Genomic DNA, 15767 nt, shown 5'->3' with positions numbered 1-15767 from the left:
TGCATGCATGTATCTTTATGGTAGAATGATTTATATTCCTTTGGGTATTCAACGTGAATACCTAATGGGAGTGCTGAGTTGAATGGTAGTTCTAAGTTCTTTGAAAAATCACCAAACTTCTTTCTACAATGATTGAACTAATTTACACTCTTACTAGTAGTGTATAAACACTCTCCTTCCTCCAAAATCTCACCAGTATCTGTTATTTCTTTTAATAACAGCCATTCTGACTGGTGTGAGATGGTATCTTATTGTGGTTTCAATTTGCATTTCTCTAATGATTAGTGATGTGGAACATTTTTTCATATGCTTGTTGGCTGCATGTATGTCTCCATTGAATAGTATCTCTTCCTTCATGTCCTTTGCCCACTTTTTAAAGGGGCTGTTTTTGGCTTATTTAATTGTTTAAGTTCCTTCTAAATTCCAGATATTAGACCTTTGTTAATTGTGTGATTTTCAAATATTTTCTCCCACTCTGTTGTCTGTTTACTCTGTTGATGGTTTCTTCTGCTGTGCAGAAGCTCTTTAATTAGATCCCATTTGTCAATTTTTGTTTTTGTTGCAACTGTTTTAGGCTTCTTTGTCATGATGTATTTGCTACAGCCTATGTCCAGAATAGTATTTCCCAGGTCATCTTCCAGAGTTTTTATAGCTTTGGGTCTTACATTTAAGTCTTTAACCACCTTGAGTTGATTTCTGTATATGGTGTAAGGAAGGGGTGCAGTTTCAATCTTCTGCATATGTCCAGCTAGTTAACCCAGCACTGTTTATTGAATAGGGAGTCCTTTTTCCCACTGCTTGTTTTTGCCACCTTTGTCAAAGATCAGAGGGTCACAGGTGTGTGGCATTATTTCTGGGCTCTCTAGTGTCTTCCATTGGTCTATGTATATATGTTTTGTACAAATACCATGCTGTTTTGGTTACCACGGTTGTACAGCATAGTCTGAAGATGGATAAAGTGATGCCTCCAGCTCAGCTCTTTTTGCTTAGGATTGCCTTGGCTACTCAGTCTTTTTGGTTCCATATAAATTTTCCAATAGTTTTTTCTAACTCTGTGAAGAATGTCATTAGTAGTTTGATAGGAATAGTATTGAATGTGCAAATTGTTTCAGGCAATATGACCATTTTAACAATATTGAGACTTCCTGTCCATGAGCATGGAATGTTTTTCCATTTGTTTGTGTAATCTCCGATTTCTTTAAGCAGCCTTTTGTAAATACTGTTGTAGAGATCTTTCACCTCCCTGGTTAACCGTATTCCTATGTATTTTATTGTTTTGTGGCTATTGTGAATAGGGATTAAGTTCTTGATTTGGTTTTCAGCTTGGACATTTTTGGTGTGTAGAAACACTACCAGTTTTGTGCATTTATTTTGTATCCTGAAACTGTGCTGAAGTTGTTTATCAGATTTATGAGATTTTGGGCAGAGACTATGGGGTTTTCTAGCTATAGAATCATATCATCTACACACTGAAATATTTTGACTTTCTCTCTTCCTATGTGGATGCCTTATTTCTTTCTCTTGCCTGATTGCTCTGGTTAGGACTTCCAGTACTATGTTAAAAGGAAGTAGTGGAGAGAACATCCTTGTTTTGTGACAGTTCTCAAGGAAGATGCTTTCAGCTTTTGCCCATTCAGTATGATGTGGGCTGTGGGTCTGCCTTAAATGGCTCCCATTATTTTGAAGTGTGTTTGATCAATGCCTAGAATTTTATTAAAAGCCTTTTCTGCATCTATTGAAATGGTCATGTAGTTTTTGTCTTTAGTTCTGTTTATGTGATTAACCACATTTAATAATTTTATATGTTGAACCAAACTTACATCCCAGTGATAAAGCCTACTTGATCATGATGGATTGGCTTTTTAATGTGCTACTGGATTCAGTTTGCTAGCATTCTTTGAGAGTTTTTGCATGTATTTTTATCAAGGAAATTCGTGTGAAGTTTTCCTTTTTCGTTGTGTCTCTGCCAAGTTTTGGTATCAGGATGGTGATGGCCTCGTGGAATGTGTTAGGGAGGAGACTCTCAATTTTGTCGGAATAGTTTCAGTAGGAATAGTACCACCTTTTCTTTATATATGTGGTAGAATTCAGCAATGAATCCATCTGATCCTGGGCTTTTTTGTTGATAGGGTGTTGGGTTTTTTTTTGTTGTTTTTTTTAACTGATTCAATTTTGGAACTGATTATTGGTTTGTTCAGGGATTCAATGTCTTCCTAGTTCAATCTTGGGAAATTGTGTTTCCAGGAATTTATCCATTTCTTCTAAGTTTTCTAGTTTATGTGCATGGAGGTGTTCATAGTAGTTTCTGCTTAAATTTCCCACTGTATGTTAGAGATTTATTCGTATTTTCATAAGGTTAGTAGAAATGCTCCCTTTGTCATTTTCAATTATGTTTATTTTGAACTTTTGTCTTTTTTTCTTTATCAGTCTAGTTAGCAATATATCAATCTTATTCTTTATAAAAAAAAAAAACCCTGGATTGATCTTTGGTGTGGTGTTTTGCATCTCAATATTCTTCACTTCAGAAGAGCAAAAGTTTTGAAATTTGCCAGGGTTAGAAACCAGAAATGGCTCCCCTACATCTTATCTCTAATGTAGAGATGACAGTAAGTTATTGTTTTAGAAGAGATAATATACAAAAAGCACACTAGTGCAATTCCCAGAATATATTAAAGTAATAATAGTAACCTGCATCAAATTTCCCACTGTTGTTACCACCGTGTACATAGGTACATTTGTGTTCATCAATGTAAGCATCTCATCTGAGAGTTGGCCTCTCTTCCTGCATTAAGATCAGAAATCTCATTCCCATAGAAGAGTACTTTCTGAAGTGGCTTGGGCATTTACACATACCATCATTTCTTATATGCTTACACACATTATTATTGTCATTTTCTTCAGGCTATGCTCTTACTACCTGAATATCACCCCATAAAAATAAAAATGTTATCTCTTCAGATTGCTGTTTACCCATTACATCTCTAAAACATTTTTCTTGAAATATTGTTTTTTCTATAGCATATTCTTTATCAAGATTCACAAATATTGAGAGGCCATTTTGAGGCACCCATTGTGTGTACTGATCAAAGAGTGAACAAGGCTTGGTCTCTCTTTCTAGGAGTTTATTTCTTCAGTGAACAACAGGTAAGTAAAGAGACAATTATGATGTATTAAGTGCTGTTAAAGGTAACACAGAGAATATGGGAACTGAGGAAACAACTACTTTGACTCACCCTTAGAAAGTCAAGGCAGATTCCACAGAGGAATAGAAACTCGAAAGCTCATTAGATGATTTGAGATTAAGGGGAAATCAGTCAGGCACATCAGAGAATATGCTGTGTTGCAGACCCCAGGCAGAACATACGCCTTACTGAAGAAAACAGCAAGGTCAGTGCAGCTGGAGCCCATGAGGCCCAGTTATGAGAGAAGAGATCAGAGTAAGACACAAGAAACACGTATACAGAAGAATTATTCATTTTTGTAAACACCTTACCCTAAATAGTAGAGTCTTATTGGCCAATCATTTCAGTTAATTTTTCAGTTGATTACAGCCATTTATGCATCAACAAATATTTATTTGGAGGCTATTTTGTTCACCACACTAAACTAATCTCTAAGAACACAATAAAGAATAAATCAAAGAAGTCCCTGCCCTCATCAAGATTACATTCTAACAGAGGAGCTAGGCAATAAGAAGGTAACTAAATCAATGTATTTATGAAAATATTTATGACTCCCAGAAAGGAAATAAGATGCCATGAAAAGGATTAAAAGAGACTTTTTAGAGAGGGTATTCAGAGAAGGCCTTTGATAGAAGATAACATTTAAGCTCAATCTTATGTGATAGGAGCCAGTCATGTAAAGATCCAGGAAAAGAGCCACTCAGGCAATGGAAAACACCCTGTTGTACTCAAGAGCCAGGTATGTTCCCGGAACTAAAAGTTATCCAGAGTAACTAGAGCATGGGATGCAAGAGAGAGGAGTGGCCAGGGAAGTGGAGACAAGTCATAAAGGAAGCATCTGAACGGTTTTAAGCAAAGCAGTGGCATGATCTGCTTTGTGTCTTAATAAGATCAATTTTTCTCAGAAATGATTGAATACCAGGCACAGTGCTAGTACTCAAAAAACATTTGCTGAATTAATGAATGAAGAGCTTATTTCATATTCTTCAAACCAAAACTTTCCATTATCACTTTTTTGGAAGTTATAGGAGGATGTGCTCCAGCAATACAAGGATTAAAAATCTAAGAGAATAAAAGACAAAAGATCCAGGAAACAATAAGCAGAAATACTAAGGTGCTATCTGAGCAGTACACCAAGAGACAAAGATTGGCTACCAAGATTGAGGCAGGAAGTTAGCAGGCTCTAGAAGGATTGTCAAGAAAAGAAACACCACTGAAAAGTGTATATTTGGTTCTACCAAATTTTTTTAGTATTTAGGAAATAGATTAATATCAGAGAACACTGAAACATATACAAATGAAAAATTCAAATATTAACTCTCAGGAAAAGAAAACACATCACAGTAAACCAATTGGCGCAATAATCAACTGAGCCATCCATAGTATAAACACCGGCTACTAATTTAACCAAATATATATATGGGATGGGAGAAGTTGGATAAGAAACCAAGTTTCTCACCTGCCAAAATAAAAACTATTAGCTATTGTCTAAAACTGATAAATCAGTAAGTGGAAGTGAGTTTACCATTAACAAATATTGGCAGTGATGTCAGCAAAAATTGCTAAGTATTGAGAGTAATTGCTTCTGGGAAGGAGTGGGAAGAAGTGAGGAAAGGGCCTGGTGCTCCCCATTTCCACATGACATTTTGGAATGTGTGTTCTATTACTTTCTTTTGTCTTGCTCCTTTCCTTATCTCTTGCTACCACACTAGCTCTAGGCTGGCCCTCTGAGCTAACTCCTGTGTCTTTCTGTCAGATACTACAGAGAACTTGAGGGAGATATTTACCCATTTATACAACTGCTGATCCAAGCTATCCAAACTGTTTCAGAATTCAGTTTACCTATTCACCATGGCATCTCATGTCTGTGACCTTTCTTGATTACTTATATATAGACCCATGAGTATTACTTTTTATTCATATTTCTCCTCTCAAGACTGAACAAACCATTTAAGTATGTTGAAGTAACTCTACAGAATTTCCCTTTAAATGATCCGAAGGACATTTCTTTAAACCTGAAGTTTCTATAAACAGATGAAGAAATATATCCGTTATTCCTGCCCCATGTTCAAGATTTTGTCCTGTTATGCCTCCAGTAATAATTATTTCCTATAATCTCTGTTTCCAACCCATTTTAGACCTATTAAAGAAAACATTTCTGTAAAATATTATTTTCTTTTTAATTCAAAGATTTTATAAATAAAGTTAATTTGGCATTAATAGTTTGTCAAAGTCAAAAAAATTCCAAGTCACATGTAGTTACAGTCCACCTCACAAAAGCTGTTCATAAATTACAGTGGACTTTGGAGACTCGGGGTAAAGGGTGGGAGAGGAGTGTGGGATAAAAGACTATAAGTTGGGTTCAGTGTACACTGCTTCAGTCATGGTTGCACGAAAATCTCACAAATCACCACCGAAGAACTTATGTCACCAAATACCACCTGTTCCTCAAAAACCTATGGAAGTAAATAAAAGGCTTCCTGCACACTTAAAAATAAACAAAATTGTAACAAAATGTCTAACTATATAATTATTCATTGAATGTCTGTCTGCCGTATTAAATGAAAAGCCTTGTGAGGACCACGTCCGTTTTGTTCATGGTGATTTTTCCAGGATTCCATGTACCTAAGTCCTGACATATGGTAGATAGTCAATAAGTATGCGTCGAATGAAAAATAAATTAAAATGCCACCAATAATTTATAAAATTGAAGTTATAGTATATTCAAGGATATTTCTGGAATTCTAATCAACAGGGGCTAATGAATTGAGCACAGGAAACAAGAACACCATTAGAGAAAGCTAACGAAAGGCTAGCAGAACATAATTATCCTTCTAAACAGGATTACTTGAAGGGACCAATGCTATTTTAAAGCATGTGGCTGTGTGGTGAAGTATATAGAAATCATGACCCCATCAATTTAAAAAAGCGTTATCAAATGAAAGGTCCTCTGAGGGGAGAGATTTTTGCTGTGTTTGGCAGTGCTCTCTCTTGTGCTTGGCATTCAGAATGTACTCAGTAAACATATTTTTGAATTAGTCAAAAAATTAATGGTATCACCTTCTATTAATTCACATTTTATACTGAGAGCAGGAGCACTTCTATAACATAGCCAAAATTGGTTATCGTCATTATAACTCTGGAGCCTCACAAGACCCTAAAATGCCTTCTGAATCCTCAAAGGTAGAATGCCATTCACATTATATTACAATGTTGTTATTAATCACATGTCCTTGTGCTCTAATCCTTTGATTGGTAGCCAGACCTAGATACCCCAGATAGAGAATATTAGTGAAATTTTTTCCATAGGTATTTCTTCTTCTAATTGATTAAAAGGGGTCACAAACCTGTGTTCCTCAAGTTATATGCAGTTTACAGATACATTTTGTTAGGTCCTCTCCATATTGGTATGCACACTCTTTTAAATAAATGCAATTGTTGTCCAAATTTACAAGCCAGTTTTTTTAATATAAAATTTTAAGTTTGTGGATTCTTTTGGAAAAAAATTATAGTATCTGACAACACTATGTCCATGTTCCCACATGGAAACAATAGGCAGAAGCTGAAAACCCTGCTGCCTATAAACAGAGCACATGCTTCCTGAGTTACCCCACTTTCCATGACTCTTTTGTCCTCCCAGTCAGATGTTGTTCATTATGGTGTTTATTGTTCTCAGAGTATAATTAAGAAGAAAATGAAGTGCTTTGTACACTTCACTCTTTAATACCACCTATAAGAATTAAGGTTCCTAAGTTCTGGCCTTAAAGATAAAGTGCTATTGCTTTAGCATGGGAGACCCAGCCCTTCACACTCTGACCCAGATGAATGTTTTATTGTCTTTTCCCACCTCTCCAGATTATTTATTCTAAACTCATTTTCTCATTAGATCATAAGTGTTTATTCCCGTGTATCTTTGCAAGATCCCTTTCTTCTACAATATAGTAGAATCCCACTTTGCTTCTAGTAAACTCCTGTTCACTTTTTCAAATGCCATCCTTCCTTCTCTGTGAAGCAATAAATATTTATTAAGTGCCTATGTGCCAAGCACTTTACTAGTCTCTACAGGATACTGAAATAAACAAGGAACACACAAAAGGTGAGTCATCAAAATAATTATATAAAATGGGTGAGTTTCATCACGGAAGATCTATAGGATACCATGAAGTACAAGGTAGGAAGAGGTAACAGTCTGGGGTGTAGGGAAGGCTTTCCACAAGAAATAAGCTGATACATGAAAGATGAGAGAGTTTAACCGAGCAAAGGATAATGAGAAGGGAACTAAGTGTGTCCTTTTCCCCCGAGGCAAAACGATGTAGCAGTGCTGTATTTGTTTCTGAAGGCTCCCATAACAAATTGCCACAAATGTAGTGGCCTAAAATGATAGAAATGTATCCGCTCAAAATTACAGAGGCCAGAAGTCAGAAATTAAGGTGAGCAGGGTGGGTTTCTTCTGGAGGCTCTGAGAGAGAATTCATTCATCTTGTAGCTCCCTGTGGCTGCTGGCAATTCCTGACATTCCTTTCCTTGCAGATTCATCGCTCCAATTTCTACCTCCATCTTCACATCACCTTCTCCTCTCCCTTTCTCTTATAAGAACGCTTCTCATAGGATTTATGCTCCATCTTCACCCAGGATGATCACCTCTTAAGATACTTAATCACAACTGCTAAGACTTTTTTCCAAATAAGATCATGTTCACAGGTTCCAGATGCACTTTTTTTTTTTTTTTTTTGCGGGGTGGGCGGGGCGTGCAGCTGCTGGGGTGGAGTGGGTGTCACTCACTATTCAACCCACTATGGGCACATTCAGGGAACCAAAAAAAGAAAAAAGAACAGGCAACATGCTACAGTACAGTCTGAGTGAGAACAGCTAAGAGTTGCATGGAGAGGTTTACAGGGGGGCAGAGATTACAGAGGGTCTTATTCAGCAGGAGGTCATTTCAAGCTTTAATCACAAATAGCTAAATTTTAAACAGAGGAGTTTCATGAATATTTTGCCATTTTGAAAGATCTTTCTCCCTGATTTATAGAGGAAAATTGACGAGTTGCAAAACAGGAACATGCTGCATGGGTCATCTAGGTGAAAGATGACGTTGATATAGACCAGAAGAGTCATCAAGAGGATAGAGAGCCACGGGAAGGGTCTAGATTTGATCATATGACAAATGCTGTAATGGAGAGTGACCAGAGGGCACAGCAGCCCTCTCTCTGGTAACCCACTGCACCTCATACCTTCTTCTATTATGTATTTACTACATTTGCTGGTCATTACTATTTATATGTGTGTTCCTCCCCAAATGAACACACTAAAGAGAAAGGATCCATTATACAGGCTTAGCACCTACCACAGGACCAGAGATATGTAATACATACTTACTGAAGATTAAAATCATTGGGGAGTCACCCATCCCATCCTTTGAATTTATAATCTAGGGTTACATCTTGAATATGCAAATAGGACTGCTTGCATTGACTGAATAGTCAAATACTTTTTATAATTTAACCCATATTCATCGTAGACATTTGAAAATGAAAATACACATAATAAAGAAATTTTGAAATCACCATGCTAAGCTTCACTTCCCATTCCAGCAGACATAACCACTAATATTTGCAATATTTCACTCCAGACTTTATATTTTGTGAACCTGGGCTCATCCTATATGTATGCTTTATTCTCCTACTGTTTACCTATGTTTCAAAATGACTTTCATGTTTCAATAATATTGATTAACTGCCAACCACATCTAAACTATTTATCTCTGTTGTAAATTACCGTGTGAGATCATCAATAGCTCCAATTACTTCAAGATAAAGGGCTGGAATTTGAATTATTGACTCATTCATTTTTAAGGTTAGCTTTAAGTTTCATTGAAATTGAAAAATATTTGCATATATACAACTTTCTTAGACCTACCTTTCTTTCCTTTGGAATGCTATGGACATTCCCACATTATCTTTCACCACTGAGCGTTGCTATGTAGAAATTGAATCCAGTTCAATTCTTGCTCCCAGGAGGTAACTCACATTTAGCACTAAATTAATGATCCTAAAAAAGTATTGCTTATTCTTGAAGTTCAACAGTTTAAACAAAAGTCTTTAAAGTTTTCCTAAATGAAGGTGTAACTGACATATAGATCCAATTCTTTCTTCATTTCAGTAACTTACACGTCCATGAATGTGTTCCTTGTTCCAATTGTAAAGTTTTCTACTTTAGAAATAAGTCGTTTATTTTCACCATGGATATTTGTTTTTTGGATTACCATCATCTTCTCTAATTAAATAATGGTTTTGGCATTTTTCTCTGTATTCACTGTGATTATCTTCAGACTTCCCCTACATCAGCCAGCACCCAATTGTCTATTTATTCAACATATACTGTCTATTAGTTCCTTGCTTTTTCTATGTTGTTTATGGTACTAGTTTTGATTTCTTATTTTCTTGGCTCTTTAACATACATTTTCATCCCTTCAATGAACATTTTCATCTCATTTAATAATTTATTGCTTTGCCTTGACAGTATGATTTTATTAAACTAATTCATGTTATTTTAGTTTGGATTGTTTGTTTAGAGGACCAAACACCTGTTGATAATTTGTTTATATTTGTGGCCTACTTTTTATTCCAAATTCAGTTATATCCTTGAAAATTCTTAGGAGTTTGTCGATTTCCTTTTTATTTTCCCACTCTGAAACTGTGTGCATATTTGAGGGCAGCGTGTTAGTGTTTTCCCAAGCTGTGCTACAATCATTTAGATTAATCTTTTTCAGTGCTTAGTGCACAAAGCATTGTTTTATTTTTAATTGACAAATAATGAGAGAGAGAGAGAGAGAGAGAGAAAGTGTATGTGTGTGTGTGTGTGTGTGTGTGTGTGATGCAATGTGATGTTTTAATACACATATACATTGTGTAATAATCTAATTAGGCTAATTAACATATCACCTTAAATATTTATCATTTATTTGTGTTGAGAACATTTAAAATCCCTTCTTTAGCTATTTCAAAGTATATGATACATTATTAGCTACAGTCACCATGCTATGCAATTGATTACCAGAACTGATTCCTTCTGCCTAACTGCATCCCCTTTCCTCATCCACCCTCCCCCTTCCAGCCTCTGTTAACTAGAGACAAATACTGTATGATCTCACTTGTATGTGAAACCTAAAAATGTCATAGCTGTATAGCTACATAGAGTAGAATGCTGGTTAACACAGTTTATCCTTTTATATATATTGCGGCTACAGGCAAACTTTTTTCTGAGTTTTGTCTGAAAGTATAGAAAAGAGATGTTGTTATTCAACCTTATTCCACTATCTTTAACCAGGATCTTTGAAATAAATTATTTTAAGGTTCTTAAATGCTGATAAATTTCCCCCCCGCAAAAATATTCGTTTTCACTCAGCAATCATATATGAAAGTTCTTATCTCACTACATTTGTGCTAGCATTAAGCAGTCTTGTCAATATTTTTCAAATTGAATGGTCAAAACAGTATTTTAATATTCATTTTTCACAAGTGAGTTAGAAATTTTTCATACATGCCTTGTTAATGTGTCTTTTCCTTGAAGTTACCTAGTTGAGATCCCTGATCATTTTTCTGAAGAGCTGTTTATCCTTTGATTTTAATTATATAATTACATAAACTTGTAAATACGACCTCGATTTTTGTCTTTTAAATTACTATGTTTTTGCATAATTTTCTATAGTCAGAATTATCTGTCTTTTATTATTTTGCTCAAAGTTTTATGTCTGAATGTTTCTCGTCATTGCAGGATTCATTCAATACTCACTTATTTTCCTTTACATTGATAGTTATGTATTTTACATGTAACTCAAATCTCACTGGAGTTTACTTAACGCATTGTATGACATTAGTAATCAACATTTATCATACTCCCAACTCTAAATAGCTCTATCCTTTTCTCACTTTTTTAGTTTTACGAAAGTGATGCATGCACATAACCAAAATTCAAATAATTTTTAACATAAAAACTTTATAGCCATCCCCTGCCTCATGCCTTCTACTCACTTTACCTTATCCCCATAGGCAATCACTTTCAACTCTTTTAAGGTTTCTTCTGATGTTTGCCTCCATATTTCAAAAATAATGTGCTTATAACTGCTATTACTTGATGTATTGATTTTGAATATCATTTATTGGCCTCCTATTATGGTAAATAATAATTTAGCATTTCTGCTTTTCCCCAGCATTGCCCCACCCACACTTCTGCTATCATATTGTAAGTGCTGGTGAAGCCAATATTTAGTATATACATTATTACGGCAATGCAGGTGGAGTAGAAATTACTCATTAATGTCTTGTTCTGCTCTTGTTTTTCACCCTTGCGCAATGTGGTGAGGGCTGGTTGAAGTGGAAGTGATACATAACTGATTGAAGTGGAAGTGATACATGTTACTTTCTGACACAAGTGTTCAGCGGTTATAGTGGGACTCTCCCATTCTTCTCTCCACTCTATCAGTGACTGTGGAGATTTCAGATCATACGGTCACAGATTCATGGAACCTACATCAGGCTGGGATCCTGAGTGACTATGTGGAGCAGAGCTCCCTGTTGTCTCTCAAGAAACATAGCTGAGAAAGTAATAAACCTTTTTATCTTAAGCCATCAGGTCTTCGGGTTAATGTTACTACTGCATAAACCAGCCACTATGAATACAATCTCCCTTATTTATAAGCTATCATTTGCTTAAAACTATTAAATTTATTCGACCTACTTTCTAGTTCTCATACCAAACCACTATATTAGAACTGTTACATATGCATAAAATATGTTAACAGAAATTGGAAACAAGTTTTTCCCCCAGTTTTTTTTTAGCGGTGCTTTCATCATACTGGCTCCCACATGTATATCATAATTATTTTAAAAAATTGAAAACCCTTTGTAATTCTTATTACAATCATTTACAACTATAAAGTATTTCTTTAAAAGAATTAATAACATTTAGCTTTCCCTATTCAGAAAATCACGTTTCTCCATTTACTTAAATCTTCTTTATCTTCCTTAATAAAATTTTATAGTTTACTTCGATGGCTCCTGCACATTTCTCATCAAGGTTAGTTTTAGCTATTTAAGATTTTTCATTGTTATTGGCATAGAAATGTTTTCCATTTTACCTTTTAACTATTACTTGTAAATGGTTTATGTGTTGATAACTATTATTTTGTATCTATTATCTTGTATTTCTTCCTTATTGATGAGAATTTATTCTCACGAAATTTCCAATTACATATAGTTATTTTGACTCAAATCCTAATTTGCTTTTTTTATGTATAGTAGTTACAGCTATTACATAAACAGCTTTGTTTTTAGTGGGGATAGTGATATCATGAATTATATTAATAGATTTCTTGATATAAAACTATCACTGCATTTAGGGAAACTCTTGTAGTGAATGATTTTAAAATGTGCTCTTTAATTCAGCAAATATTATTTATACTAATTGGTTTAATCAGTTCTTTTAAGGATGTGCTATCTTAATCAAATATTTCATTTAATGAATTAGTCAAGTCTCTATCTTTTTCAATACTCCACATTAGCTTATATTTTTGAGGCTTAGTGTTAAGAAACTTGAGTACTCAATTGTAAGCAATTAGTATGAAAAGGGTTTCATTTTACAGAACCTCTTGCTTTAGAGACCGGTAAGAAAACATAATTACATATCTCACAGTGAATATTATACTCATGGTATTAACAGAGCACTGTGGGAGCCATCGTACCTGGAAAGCAGAGGATATTCATCATAGCTCATCCACAGGTTAAAGTACTAAAGTTCAGAGAACTTCAGTGAAAGAGGCAACATCATCCTGCCTGATAAGAGTCAGCGAAAGGACTCAGACTCCTCTGGACTCATCGATGGGAAGAGGGCCCTCATTGCTGCTCTCCAAATTATATGTCCAGCCATTTATTTCTTGATTTCTGATGTTTCCCACTGCTCCTTTCAGTTCACACAATCTGCATATGTAACCCCTTCTCTATCATGCTGTCAACTATGCACTACCCTCTGTTTTACTTCCTGTATTAGCTCTACCCACCTCAACTCCCTTTGCCATTCATGGAAAACTCAACGCTCATACAAATAATCTGCTAGACCCCTGTTCTGTCTGCTGCTTTTCCTCTTAATGCCAACGAGCTTTCTGTCTAATCCACCAGTCACCTAGTTCCATGACATCAACAATGATGCTAATAGTCACTATTTCAGAATTTTCTCCACGGCAGGCATTGTTTTCCATGTTATCTAACTTAATTTTACAGCAATATTTTCAGGTAGGAACTACCCAACTATCATTAGCCCTATTTTCCATATGAGATATTTAACACAGAGAGATGAAGCAGCCTACCCAAGGTTAAAGCTAGTACATGGTAAATCCAAGGTATATATGATGAGGCACACCTGCTCAACTCTCTGGGAAAAACCCCAGTGCTAGGAGATGTTGAAAACTGCTTCTAAAGTTTCAATGTCTATTCATATATTATTAATTTGCAGATTCTGATTAAGAGTATATCCTTCTAATGACCTTCTAGGTGATATCAATACTGCTGGTCCACACATACACTTTAAATTGTTGGTTAAAACTATTTGACTTCATTACATGATAACTGAAAAGCAGAACATAAATGGAGAAAAATTACATTACTTAGCACACTGATTTCCTTTTGAAATGGTGATCACAAACAACAAATTTCTCTAGTTTACCATCCCATTAGTTCAAGAAGGATGTTTTATATATTCTTGACTAGCTTCAAATTGCCAGAGTCTTCCCTGGGTATAATCTAGGTTTTAAATTCTAGGAAGTGCTCCTTACCCTATCAAACATCAGTGCCAGTGATCCCAATACTTCTAATCATCTCAAAAGCTTTAGCCCTTCCTTGTATTTTCTATCTCAACATTTTCAACACCCCCAGTGGATTGTTCATATCAATATGCAAACCTGATATAACACTCCCTTATCAATAACACACTCTCACACACAAACACACTTCTAATTCCATTCCTTTTCTGCCGTTATTACCAAACACCTAAAAATATTAGTCTACACATTCTGTCTCCACTTTTTTACTTCCCATAGTAGGCTTGACTCACTCCTAAATGAATTCTCTACACATTACTCCTTTATTCTTGCCAAGATCATGATGGCTTCCATTTGGCCAATCACATTTTAAATCTTCTCTTATCCAAATTATCCATAAATTTCAAAACAATTGAACATCATCTTCTTCTTGGCACACTCTCCTCTTTGGATTCACCAGCTATGTGAATAGCATCCCATTTCTCTCTCCAATTTTTTTGGTCTTTTTGCAGTCTCCTCCTCTTCCACTAGACTTCCCGCCAAATACAGGGCTCTTCAAAGCCTTGGTTCTCTTTATCTCACCATTCTTCTATTTCAGTGTCTTTAGATACCATCTCCATTGCCACTGACTCCCTTGCCAACACTGTATCCTGAACTCCAAACTGACGTAGCTCAGCACTCTTTCTCTATTTGACTCTCTAATAGCATGTTATATTTAACGTGCACAAAATCAAACTTCAGCTTTTCCGCTCCCAGTCTGCCCCATTTCATTAAATGTCTTTATTCTCTACCATTCTTAAACCAGAAATCTGGGAGTTATTTTCTTTCCCCCTCACCAGTTCCCTAAACTGAGATATGCATTAATAAATTTCTCATTCTACCCCCAAAATAAGTCTTGAATCTGCTCAGTTCTCTTCATCTTCAATTCCTTATCTCTTTCCAAAACAATGTCTTCAGCCTCCAAAAGAGCTTTCTGCCAGTCCCCCTAGCAATGTCTTCATGTCTTCTCAAATCTATTCTGCATAAAACATTTCTTAAAATGGAAATTAGATCAGGACATCCCCCTGCTTCATCACCTTTCTGTTGCACTTAGAATAAAATCCAAATTCCTTACTGAAGCCTACACAGTCCTTGATGACCTGCCCCTTTCTTCCCTTACTCAGTAAGGTTCATGTTTTTTGCTTTCTTGAGCCCTCTAAGATGACTTTCTTGTAAGATCTCTGCACATGCTCCTGAACTCTACTGTATTTGGCTAAATTGCTCAATCTCATGCTGAACCCAGCTTACATATTACCTCCACAGAGAGAATTTTCCTGATCATTCTATATAAGTAGATTTTTCTCATGGTCCTCCATCACTGTAACATGTTTGCCTGTATTAGACTTCTAATACAATTAGTAATCATGTATTTGTACATTTCATTCTAAATTATTTATTTCCTAAAATAATCAAGGCCATTCTCTCAAATATATCAGTACAACTTATCAACATCAGAAAATGAGGATTGCAATAACATTATCTAATGAATAGTCTTTATCGTACATTTATCAACTTGGGCACTAAAATTAGTAGGTGAAAGTTTAATGACAAACAGGATATTTACATAAACATGTATGCTCTATAAAATACTGTAAAATTGGCGGAGATCCAAGATGGCCGTTTAGGAACAGCTCAGGATTGCAGCTCCCAGTGAAAGCTCAGAGGGTGAGTGGATGCCGCGTTTTTATTGCCCACAGACTAGGAAATTCCCGGGCAGAGGTGCTCCACAGTCGCCA

Source organism: Sapajus apella, unplaced genomic scaffold (genome assembly GCF_009761245.1).
Source record: "Sapajus apella isolate SASKATOON/1434 unplaced genomic scaffold, GSC_monkey_1.0 scaffold9, whole genome shotgun sequence".
Classification (NCBI taxonomy): Eukaryota; Metazoa; Chordata; class Mammalia; order Primates; family Cebidae; genus Sapajus; species Sapajus apella.
Note: the sequence above shows the minus strand (reverse complement) of the source record.